General features: G+C 44.2%; 1 pseudogene across 1 annotated transcript; it reads right to left on the reverse strand.

The window, feature by feature from the left end:
* Positions 1 to 9773: 9773 nt before the first annotated feature.
* On the reverse strand, positions 9774 to 11311 carry LOC115508052 (annotated as a pseudogene). Its single transcript, XR_004908377.1, has one exon. The product of XR_004908377.1 is annotated as an elongation factor 1-alpha 1-like (transcript).
* Between the last annotated feature and the right edge of the window lie 503 nt (positions 11312 to 11814).

An 11814-nucleotide genomic window follows, 5' to 3' on the forward strand; every position in this document is an offset into this window, starting at 1 on the left:
GATGTAGCAGCCCTCTTCTGAAGGAATGCTCTTGTGCCTCTTTTTCCCCCAAGTAGCCCATGGAACACAGCTTCAATTGGGGCATAAAAACTTGGGTGTATAGGTATATAAACTGTTTTCCTCACACATGCATTTGTCATTGAGTCGGTATGCAGTATGTAACTTTCAGATGATCTTTAGCCCTTTTGCCATCAGCTGCACCACCTCAGCCATGAACACTGGCCATTATCTGAACCCACAGTGGTAGGGACCCAAATTATGTGATAATTTCCTTTAGAAGAAGTCAGACCACTTCATATGCCTTTTCTGTTCAAGTAGGGAAGACTTCCACTGCGTCCTGAAAAAGTACACACGAAGACCAACAGATATTTACAACCTCGAGCCCGGGGGAGCTCCATGAAGTCCATCATCACATTTTCAACTGGGGCTCCCTCAACACTCTGTACCCCAGGAGTGGCCTTGGGTCCTTGATGTGGATTATTCTGGGCACACGTTTCACATTGCTCACGTACAACCTCAGCTATTCTGGATAGTCGAGGGATGTAGAAATATCAGCTTAACATCGTCTCAAGGGTTGTCTGGCCAATTTAGTTTCCTGATTGAACCGCTTGACAAAGGCTGGAACCAGGGTCTCAGAAATTGCTACTCAGCTGTCTTCAAATTTCCACCATCCACCTGGGAAGCAGCTTCCATTTACAATGTTAAACCAAGTACTTAGAGAGTAATTAGGGTCCTGTTCTGCCAGTGGGTTAGGAAACAATGCAGTGGTTACAGTCACTGATTCCACTGCTCCTTTGGAAGCTGCTAGCTTTGCTTCTTGGTCTGCCTTATAGTTTCCCCATGCAGCTGTGGTGTCTCCCCTTTGATGTCACTGACAATGCATAACTGCCACACTTTTAGGGACCCACACAGCATCTAAGAGTTCAAAGATTTCCTCACCATATTTTATATCCTTCCATACTGAGTTTATTAGACTCTTCTCTTTATCTAAGGCCCCATGTACATGGAGGGTATGACGGCATATTTAGAGTCTGTGCATATATTAACACGTATCCCTGCCACCAGCTGGAGGGCTCCGGTTAGAGCAATTAGCTCTGCCTTTTGTGCTGAAGTCCTTTGGCAGGGGCCTTGCTTCAACGATGAAATAACCTACAAGAAGATCTCCCCTCATTACAAAACTGCTACCTTCATTGAAATATTCCTGATCCCTCAAGTCTGGTGGGCTGGAGAACTACTCATCCATGACTCCAATGCAGTCAAGGTCTGGCTGGCCTGGCCTGACAGGCAGTACGGTTGCGGGGTTCAGGGTTCGCACTACTTCTGGGTGAATGTGTGGCTTCTCACATAGCATTCCCTGATATATGACCATCCCGGGGTTGGTTAGCCAGTATCGTCCCTTTTACTCCATTAACATCAATACTGAATGTGGCACTCAGACTGTCAATTCCTGTCTCATAGTTAACTTGTCAGCCTTCAGATACCAGAAGGGCCATGGCTTCCAGTGCCCGTAGGCAGGGGGGTGCCAGCCTTGAGCCAGTGAGTTAAGTTGCTTGGAGAGATATGCCACTGGGCATGCCATGATCCCAACATCTGAGTTAGGACTCCCACTGCAATACCAGCCAGTGTGCTCATGGATATACAGAAAGAAAGGGGTGGTCATGTCTGGGAGCCCTAAACCAGGTGCATTAATAATGGCTTGCTTTATTTCTTCAAAGGCCTTCTGCTTTACTGATACCCACATCAGGGGTTTCCTCTATCCCCCCCCCCCATAGAGGGATTTTGTCAGGACTGAAAAGTAAGATATCCAGATTCTATAGAAACCTGCAGCCCAGACAAACTCCCCAACCTAGTGTTGGGTTGTCAAGCAAATGGCTTGCTTTCTCTCTGGGCCAATGGCTTGCTTTCTCTCTGGGCTGAGTTGGTGCTACCCCTCGGATAGGTGGAAGCCAAGATATTTAACCTTTTCCTGACAAGATTTGGGACTTTTTGATTTCTGGCCCGTATTTGGAGGAAGCCATGTCCTGAGCCATCCTAACTTTACAGCTCTCGTCGATACAGAGGCAAGTCGGGATAGGACCAGGTCTTGCCAGCAGTCAATGTAAGGAAATTGGTCAGTGACCTGGGCTCCCTCAATGACCCTGAACACTTGGCCAACTAGTTCCTTATCAAGTGAGCCCTCAGGGATCCAGCCTACCCCATATGATGGTCAATCAATTTCACAGAATGTCCAAGGCTTTCCGGGAGTTCATTTTACACAATAATTTCCTGAATATCCCTTTTTGAAATTTCTCAACATACACCCTAGGGGAGTTGGTTTGCTCTGCTTTCCATCCATTTTTCTCTTCCTAACAGACCACTTTACGCACATGAGGAAAAAAGGAAGGAGGGGGGACTAGTTTGGAGAGGAGGTACACTCGCTTGTCCATTTCTGGCTGCTCTCCTCTCAGAGATATTTCAGCTGCCTCTTAGCTTTGGCAGGTTCAATATCAATCCCTGAACCAGATCAGACTCCTGAGGAAGTCTGACCCTGCCTTAAACCGAATGGCGTTGCCACAGAACTGTGGATCAGGACTCAACACTTGCCTCAGCCCTTGGTCAGATTGGAAACTTCCCATTCGTTGTCCATCTCATTCACACACATTGACACAACTCCAGCCCACCACCCTGCCTTTAGCACCTTAGAGTTGCGGCTTTGTTCCTCGTCCCTTGTGGAACTACCAAGGAAACTCTGGGAGGTGAACAGACTTCCCTTCTGCCTCTTGGGGGCAGGCTTGCCAAAACAAACCTGGTTGTTACCAGTGTGATGGGCGGTGCTCCTTGAGTTGGTCCCTGGGCTTCACAGGTTCTGTTAGCGCACACAGGGTCCTTGCCCTGCTATGTCAAGAGGGTTAATCTCCCATAGATCAAGCAGTCCATTGGTGCCAGACAAGGTCACTTGTCCCGGCCCTCTGAGGCTCACATACCGGTAGCAAAGGAGGTGGAAATGCACCGTCTCTGGATACTGGACACAAGCCCCTACTAAGCCATGTAGCAGGATTTTTGCACAGAGTCGTGACACCCAGGCTTTTTTAATTTCCAGGAAGCAACTTTATTGGTGTCAGCACTGCTCAGCTGGGTTCATACCCGATGAACCAAATGTCATATGGCATAATTTTTTTATACATTTTCTATTTCTTTTTCTCCCATATATGGTGACACACACAAATATGCAGTCTGATTAAGTAGTCTCAGTTTAAAAGGTCATGAGGGATGTTGTCGTGTAGGCCCAGAGCCAGATTACCTTGAAGTTTTCTTTCTTTCTTTTTTTTTTTTTTCTATCTCCTTAGGGAGAGTACCCTACCACACACTGAGGACACAAATGCTTATTATGTGTGCCTTTGAAAAATAATGGGTTTTAACTCCAAGAGCTTTAAAGTTCAGCAGGCTTAACTCCGGGTGAGGTGGAGATGGATAAGAAACCAAGTCCTTGCCCTAGGAGGCCACCATAAAATAAATAATCCAACCTAAGGCCTAGAAAAGAAGCAGCAATATAAAACTGTATGGGGGATTCTGGGAAGATGGCGGCGTAGGAGGACGCTGGGCTCACCGCGCGTCCTGCTGATCACTTAGATTCCACCTACACCTGCCTAAATAACCCAGAAAACCGCCAGAGGATTAGCAGAACAGAGTCACCGGACCCAAGTGCAGACGAGAGGCCCCCGGAAGAGGGTAGGAAGGGCGGCGAGGCGGTGCGCGCTCCACGGACTGGCGGGAGGGAGCCGGGGCGGAGGGGCGGCTCGCCGGCCAAGCAGAGCCCCCGAGTCCGGCTTGCAAAAGCGGAGGGGCCTGACGGACTGTGTTCCGACAGCAAGCGCGACTTAGCGTCTGGGAGGTCATGAGTTAACAGCTCTGCTTGGAAAGCTGGAAGGCTGGAGGACAAAGGGAGGGTGAGCTGCGGAGCCCCCGGACGACAGAGCTCAGTTTGGTGGGGAACAAAGGCGCTAGCCAGCGCCATCTCCCCCGCCCATCCCCCAGCCAAAATCCCAAAGGGAACCGGCTCCGGCCAGGGAAATTGCTCCCTCCGAGCGAACACCCAACTCTGTGCTTCTGCGGAGCCAAACCTCCGGCAGCGATTTGACTCCCTCCGGCTGCCACAGGGCCCCTCCTGAAGTGGATCACCTAAGGAGAAGCGAGCTAAGCCTGCCCCCCCTGCCGCCGTGCACCTTGCCTTCCCACCCCAGCTAATACGCCAGATCCCCAGCATCACAAGCCTGGCAGTGTGCAAGTAGCCCAGACGGGCCACGCCACCCCACAGTGAATCCCGCCCCTAGGAGAGGGGAAGAGAAGGCACACACCAGTCTGACTGTGGCCCCAGCGGTGGGCTGGGGGCAAACATCAGGTCGGACAGCGGCCCCGCCCACCAACTCCAGTTATACACCACAGCACAGGGGAAGTGCCCTGCAGGTCCTCACCACACCAGGGACTATCCAAAATGACCAAGCGGAAGAATTCCCCTCAGAAGAATCTCCAGGAAATAACAACAGATAATGAGCTGATCAAAAAGGATTTAAATAATATAACAGAAAGTGAATTTAGAATAATAGTCATAAAATTAATCGCTGGGCTGGAAAACAGCATACAGGACAGCAGAGAATCTCTTGCTACAGACATCAGGGGACTAAGGAACAGTCACGAGGAGCTGAAAAACGCTTTAAAGGAAATGGAAAACAAAATGCAAACCACCACGGCTCGGATGGGAGAGGCAGAGGAGAGAATAGGTGAACTAGAAGATAAAGTTATGGAAAAAGAGGAAGCTGAGAAAAAGAGAGATAAAAAAATCCAGGAGTATGAGGGGAAAATTAGAGAACTAAGTGATACACTAAAAAGAAATAATATACGCATAATTCGTATCCCAGAGGAGGAAGAGAGAGGGAAAGGTGCTGAAGGGGTACTTGAAGAAATTATAGCTGAGAACTTCCCTGAACTGGGGAAGGAAAAAGGCATTGAAATCCAAGAGGCACAGAGAATTCCCTTCAGACGTAACTTGAATTGATCTTCTGCACGACATATCATAGTGAAACTGGCAAAATACAAGGATAAAGAGAAAATTCTGAAAGCAGCAAGGGGTAAACGTGCCCTCACATATAAAGGGAGACCTATAAGACTCGTGACTGATCTCTCTTTTGAAACTTGGCAGGCCAGAAAGAATTGGCACGAGATTTTCAGGGTGCTAGATAGCAAAAATATGCAGCCGAGAATCCTTTATCCAGAAAGTCTGTCATTTAGAATAGAAGGAGAGATAAAGGTCTTCCCAAACAAACAAAAACTGAAGGAATTTGTCACCACTAAACCAGCCCTACAAGAGATCCTAAGGGGGACCCTGTGAGACAAAGTACCAGAGACATCACTACAAGCATAAAACATACAGACATCACAATGACTCTAAACCCGTATCTTTCTATAATAACACTGAATGTAAATGGATTAAATGCGCCAACCAAAAGACATAGGGTATCAGAATGGATAAAAAAACAAGACCCATCTATTTGCTGTCTACAAGAGACTCATTTTAGACCTGAGGACACCTTTAGATTCAGAGTGAGGGGATGGAGAACTATTTATCATGCTATTGGAAGCCAGAAGAAAGCTGGAGTAGCCATACTTATATCAGACAAACTAGACTTTAAATTAAAGGCTGTAACAAGAGATGAAGAAGGACATTATATAATAGTTACAGGGTCCATCCATCAGGAAGAGCTAACAATTATAAATGTCTATGCGCCGAATACCGGAGCCCCCAAATATATAAAACAATTACTCATAAATAGAAGCAACCTTATTGATAAGAATGTGGTAATTGCAGGGGACTTTAACACCCCACTTACAGAAATGGATAGATCATCTAGACACACGGTCAATAAAGAAACAAGGGCCCTGAATGAGACATTGGATCAGATGGACTTGACAGATCTATTTAGAACTCTGCATCCCAAAGCAACAGAATATACTTTCTTCTCGAGTGCACATGGAACATTCTCCAAGATAGATCATATACTGGGTCACAAAACAGCCCTTCATAAGTTTACAAGAATTGAAATTATACCATGCATACTTTCAGACCACAATGCTATGAAGCTTGAAATCAACCACAGGAAAAAGTCTGGAAAACCTCCAAAAGCAAGGAGGTTAAAGAACACCCTACTAACGAATGAGTGGGTCAACCAGGCAATTAGAGAAGAAATCAAAAAATATATGGAAACAAACGAAAATGAAAATACAACAATCCAAACGCTTTGGGACGCAGGGAAGGCAGTCCTGAGAGGAAAATACATTGCAATCCAGGCCTATCTCAAGAAACAAGAAAAATCCCAAATACAAAATCTAACAGCACACCTAAAGGAAATAGAAGCAGAACAGCAAAGGCAGCCTAAACCCAGCAGAAGAAGAGAAATAATAAAGATCAGAGCAGAAATAAACAATATAGAATCTAAAAAAACTGTAGAGCAGATCAACGAAACCAAGAGTTGGTTTTTTTGAAAAAATAAACAAAATTGACAAACCTCTAGCCAGGCTTCTCAAAAAGAAAAGGGAGATGACCCAAATAGATAAAATCATGAATGAAAATGGAATTATTACAACCAATCCCTCAGAGATACAAACAATTATCAGGGAATACTATGAAAAATTATATGCCAACAAATTGGACAACCTGGAAGAAATGGACAAATTCCTGAACACCCACACTCTTCCAAAACTCAATCAGGAGGAAATAGAAAGCTTGAACAGACCCATAACCAGCGAAGAAATTGAATCGGTTATCAAAAATCTCCCAAAAAATAAGAGTCCAGGACCAGATGGCTTCCCAGGGGAGTTCTACCAGACGTTTAAAGCAGAGATAATACCTATCCTTCTCAAGCTATTCCAAGAAATAGAAAGGGAAGGAAAACTTCCAGACTCATTCTATGAAGCCAGTATTACTTTGATTCCTAAACCAGACAGAGACCCAGTAAAAAAAGAGAACTACAGGCCAATATCCCTGATGAATATGGATGCAAAAATTCTCAATAAGATACTAGCAAATCGAATTCAACAGCATATAAAAAGAATTATTCACCATGATCAAGTGGGATTCATTCCTGGGATGCAGGGCTGGTTCAACATTCGCAAATCAATCAACGTGATACATCACATTAACAAAAAAAAAGAGAAGAACCATATGATCCTGTCAATCGATGCAGAAAAGGCCTTTGACAAAATCCAGCACCCTTTCTTAATAAAAACCCTTGAGAAAGTCGGGATAGAAGGAACATACTTAAAGATCATAAAAGCCATTTATGAAAAGCCCACAGCTAACATCATCCTCAACGGGGAAAAACTGAGAGCTTTTTCCCTGAGATCAGGAACACGACAGGGATGCCCACTCTCACCGTTGTTGTTTAACATAGTGCTGGAAGTTCTAGCATCAGCAATCAGACAACAAAAGGAAATCAAAGGCATCAAAATTGGCAAAGATGAAGTCAAGCTTTCGCTTTTTGCAGATGACATGATATTATACATGGAAAATCCGATAGACTCCACCAAAAGTCTGCTAGAACTGATACATGAATTCAGCAAAGTTGCAGGATACAAAATCAATGTACAGAAATCAGTTGCATTCTTATACACTAACAATGAAGCAACAGAAAGACAAATAAAGAAACTGATCCCATTCACAATTGCACCAAGAAGCATAAAATACCTAGGAATAAATCTAACCAAAGATGTAAAGGATCTGTATGCTGAAAACTATAGAAAGCTTATGAAGGCAATTGAAGAAGATTTAAAGAAATGGAAAGACATTCCCTGCTCATGGATTGGAAAAATAAATATTGTCAAAATGTCAATACTACCCAAAGCTATCTACACATTCAATGCAATCCCAATCAAAATTGCACCAGCATTCTTCTCAAAACTAGAACAAGCAATCCTAAAATTCATATGGAACCACAAAAGGCCCCGAATAGCCAAAGGAATTTTGAAGAAGAAGACCAAAGCAGGAGGCATCACAATCCCAGACTTCAGCCTCTACTACAAAGCTGTCATCATCAAGACAGCATGGTATTGGCACAAAAACAGACACACAGACCAATGGAATAGAATAGAAACCCCAGAACTAGACCCACAAACGTATGGCCAACTCATCTTTGACAAAGCAGGAAAGAACATCCAATGGAAAAAAGACAGCCTCTTTAACAAATGGTGCTGGGAGAACTGGACAGCAACATGCAGAAGGTTGAAACTAGACCACTTTCTCACACCATTTACAAAATAAACTCAAAATGGATAAAGGACCTAAATGTGAGACAGGAAACCATCAGAACCTTAGAGGAGAAAGCAGGAAAAGACCTCTCTGACCTCAGCCGTAGCAATCTCTTACTCGACACATCCCCAAAGGCAAGGGAATTAAAAGCAAAAGTGAATTACTGGGACCTTATGAAGATAAAAAGCTTCTGCACAGCAAAGGAAACAACCAACAAAACTAAAAGGCAACCAACGGAATGGGAAAAGATATTTGCAAATGACATATCGGACAAAGGGCTAGTATCTAAAATCTATAAAGAGCTCACCAAACTCCACACCCGAAAAACAAATAACCCAGTGAAGAAATGGGCAGAAAACATGAATAGACACTTCTCTAAAGAAGACATCCAGATGGCCAACAGGCACATGAAAAGATGTTCAGCGTCGCTCCTTATCAGGGAAATACAAATCAAAACCACACTCAGGTATCACCTCACACCAGTCAGAGTGGCCAAAATGAACAAATCAGGAGACTATAGATGCTGGAGAGGATGTGGAGAAACGGGAACCCTCTTGCACTGTTGGTGGGAATGCAAATTGGTGCAGCCGCTCTGGAAAGCAGTGTGGAGGTTCCTCAGAAAATTAAAAATAGACCTACCCTATGACCCAGCAATAGCACTGCTAGGAATCTACCCAAGGGATACAGGAGTACTGATGCATAGGGGCACTTGTACCCCAATGTTCATAGCAGCACTGTCAACAATAGCCAAATTATGGAAAGAGCCTAAATGTCCACCAACTGAAAGATGGATAAAGAAGATGTGGTTTATATACACAATGGAATACTACGTGGCAATGAGAAAAAATGAAATATGGCCTTTTGTAGCAACGTGGATGGAACTGGAGAGTGTGATGCTAAGTGAAATAAGCCATACAGAGAAAGACAGATACCATATGGTTTCACTCTTATGTGGATCCTGAGAAACTTAACAGGAACCCATGGGGGAGGGGAAGGAAAAAAAAAAAAAAAAAAAGGACGTTAGAGTGGGAGAGAGCCAAAGCATAAGAGACTGTTAAAAACTGAGAACAAACTGAGGGTTGATGGGGGGTGGGAGGGAGGGGCGGGTGGGTGATGGGTATTGAGGAGGGCACCTTTTGGGATGAGCACTGGGTGTTGTATGGAAACCAATTTGTCAATAAACTTCATATAAAAAAATAAATAAATAAATAAATAAATAAATAAATAAATAAATAAATAAATAAATAAATAAATAAAACTGTATGGGGTTCACATAAAGGAGTTTTACTGACTAATTTTATTTATTTATTTATTTATTTATTTATTTATTTATTTATTTATTTATTTATTCTCATTAAACTTTTGTTTTAATGGGTCTCAAAATTCTGTGACAGATTTTTGGTCAAAGTTGTTTCCATTAAAAAGTACTGATTTTAAAACTAATGACTTAAAACTGCTGCTCACAAGAAAAAAAATGGTTCACAAAACATTCTCCTTTCCTTCTGAAGGTTTTATGATGCATTGTTATCATTAACCAGTCTTTTACTATTAAACTTAAATGGCCAATTGACACAAACAGTTCTGAGACCATTCTTCCACCACTGATTAAGACTGGGGTGGCAGGTATTGGGGATAATATTCATTTAGCCTTCTGAGTTTTCTGGAAGACTTGGTGACTCTGTCAGCTCCAGCTGCCTTCTTGTCCACCGCTTTGATGACACCCCCAGCAACCGTCTGTCTCATGTCACGAACAGCAAAACGGCCCACAGGAGGATAGTCAGAGAAGCTCTCAACACACATGGGCTTGCCAGGAACCATATCAATGATGGCAGCATCACCAGATTTTAAGAACTTGGGACCATCTTCCAGCTTTTTTCCGGAACGACGGTCAATCTTCTTCTTCAGCTCAGCAAACTTGCAGGCGATGTGAGCTATGTGACAGTCCAGCACAGGTGCTTATCCGACACTGATTTGGCCTGGATGGTTCAGGATAATCACCTGAGCTGTGAAGCCAGCTGCTTCCATTGGTGGGTCATTTTTGCTATCACCAGCACATTGCCACGACGAACATCTTTGACAGATACGTTCTTGACATTGAAGCCCACGTTGTCCCCAGGTAGAGCCTCACTCAAAGCTTCATGGTGCATTTCAACAGACTTTACTTCAGTTGTAACATTGACTGGAGCAAAAGTGACCACCATGCCTGGCTTAAGGACACCAGTCTCCACTCGACCCACAGGGACAGTACCAATACCATCAATTTTGTAGACATCCTGGAGGGGCAGACGCAAGGGCTTGTCATTTGGACGAGTAGGTGGCAGAATGTAATCCAGAGCTTCAAGGAGTGTGGTTCCACTGGCATTCCCATCTTTACGGGTGACTTTCCATCCCTTGAACCAAGGCATATTAGCACTTGGCTCCAGCATGTTGTCACCATTCCAACCAGAAATTGGCACAAATGCTACGGTGTTGGGGTTGTAGCTAATTTTCTTAATGTAGGTGCTGACTTCCTTAAAGATTTCCTTGTATCTCTTCTGGCTGTAGGGTGGCTCAGTGGAATCCATTTTGTTAATACCGACAATAAGTTGTTTTACACCCAGTGTGTAAGACAGAAGGGCATGCTCACAGGTCTGCCCAATCTTGGAGATACCTGCTTCAAATTCGCCAACACCAGCAGCAACGATCAGGACAGCACAGTCAGCCTAAGATGTGCCCATAATCATATTTTTGATAAACTCTTTGTGTCCTGGGGCATCCATGATGGTCACATAGTACTTGCTGGTCTCGAATTTCCACAGGAAGATATCAATGGTGATACCACAATTGACATTCGGCTTTCAGTTTATCCAAGACCAAGGCATACTTGAAGGATCCCTGTCCCATCTCAGCAGCCTCCTCCTCAAATTTTTCGATAGTTCTTTTGTCGATCCCACCACATTTGTAGATCAGATGACCAGTAGTGGTAGACTTTCCCGAATCTACATGTCCAATGACGACGATGTTGATATGAGTCTTTTCCTTTCCCACTTTGGTTTAGGTTTAGAGGTGGTTTTCACAACACCTGTGTTCTGGCGGCAAACCCATTGCGAAAAAGCTACTGACTAATTTTAGAATGTGTGTTGGAGGTTAGGAATTCACAAATTTCTTCAAAAACAAAAATGTTGGTAGAACCCATTTCTCTTTCCCTTCACCAGACTAGATAGATACATGCTTGCAAAACCCCACCCCACCCAGATCTACCCTATCCAAACTTCCAACCTTGGTAGACATCATTCCAAGGGGCTCCTTCCCTGCAATCTGTGGCTTGTTCCTAGGCTGGATGGCAATTGTGGCCATTTGAAGTGACTTCTACTATGGGGAGGGGAAAAAATACTCCCCACACTAGCAGGGCTATAATACCTGCACCTGAAGCTGGGTCAGAGAAACTAATTACAGGCAGCTACTCTGAGAGTTGCCCCTGCCCGCCAATGAGCCTGTGTCTGCTGCAGGAAGACTTTCCACCAGCATCAGAGCAAAATGTGCTGAGTGTACCCACA

The sequence above is a fragment of the Lynx canadensis genome, chromosome Y (assembly GCF_007474595.2).
Source record: "Lynx canadensis isolate LIC74 chromosome Y, mLynCan4.pri.v2, whole genome shotgun sequence".
Lineage (NCBI taxonomy): Eukaryota > Metazoa > Chordata > Mammalia > Carnivora > Felidae > Lynx > Lynx canadensis.